Raw genomic sequence first — 1,096 nt, forward strand, 5'->3', positions numbered from 1 at the left:
TCTTGTCACCAAGCACAATATTATCCCCCTGACCTGTCCACGAGTTATTGTCCAAACATCATCACTGTTTGTTAACCGTCACAAGCAACATCACTGTCCCAAAGTATGTCTTTGCCATTGTCAAAGTACTTCCCCAATCAATTGACTCAAACAATTTTTATTTATTTTTACATTTAAGAAATGAACAGTGACAAACAGTTACCAACAATACACTGAGATAAGAACGCGTCCCAGGACCAACAAAAAAAAAAACATTTTTACAAATACAAATAACAATTAAAGCTGCAGGCAGTGATGGAGGGCCCTCGCTAACCTGCGCGAGTCGGGGTTACTGGCGGACGCCTCTCCTTGCGACCGCGCTTGCGCGTCACTCATACGCTGAAAATTGTCGCCAATGAAAAGTGAACTCCCTGCTGAGTTCATTGATACATTATAAAAGTCATTATCTGTGAAAGGGGGCGTGGCCGCGCCATAGGGGGGCGGGTCAAACATCACCAACGAAAAAGGAAGTCTCTGCTGAGTTCATTGATACCTCACACAAGACTTTGTTTTTGAAGGAAAAAGAATAATAAAGAATAATAATAATTCCTTCAGTTCCAATAGGGCCTTCGCCGCTGTCGGCGCTCGGGCCCTAAATATAAGCATTATTGCCAAATATTCTACACGAAACCATGCACCTGCTGTCAGTTATCTGGATGGACTTGATTCTAAGCTGGACTTCAAATGCTCAATTAGGTATCAACCCCATTTTGCCCTTTGGGCTCGTCCGGGATTTGAACCTGGGACCTCTCGCACGCTAAGCGAGAATCATAGCGCTAGACCAAGGAGCCACTTAAAACTGCTTTTCAGCAATTTTTCATCACGGAAATGCAGCTCCGATCTGTCATTGATTTGAAAGGCAATGGTTAAGTAGTTTGACATTGGGTCTTTCCATGGCTCCCCTGCCAGATTCACCTTACTAATTACATTGGAAAACAGAATACTTTTGACGCAAAACCTTTTACTAAAATTCAAACTTGAATTTTTTTCCGTCAAAAATGGTTGGGTTTAGGACGTCATTTCTTATTGACTTTACATTGGCATTGTTTTCCGTTGT

General features: G+C 42.2%; 1 non-coding gene across 1 annotated transcript; it reads right to left on the reverse strand.

Annotated features, from left to right (window-relative positions):
• Window positions 1–758: 758 nt before the first annotated feature.
• trnaa-agc (transfer RNA alanine (anticodon AGC)) lies at window positions 759–830 on the reverse strand. The gene has a single exon. It is a non-coding gene; the product is annotated as a tRNA-Ala (tRNA).
• Window positions 831–1,096: the final 266 nt, after the last annotated feature.

The sequence above is a fragment of the Etheostoma spectabile genome, chromosome 12, assembly GCF_008692095.1.
Source record: "Etheostoma spectabile isolate EspeVRDwgs_2016 chromosome 12, UIUC_Espe_1.0, whole genome shotgun sequence".
Lineage (NCBI taxonomy): Eukaryota > Metazoa > Chordata > Actinopteri > Perciformes > Percidae > Etheostoma > Etheostoma spectabile.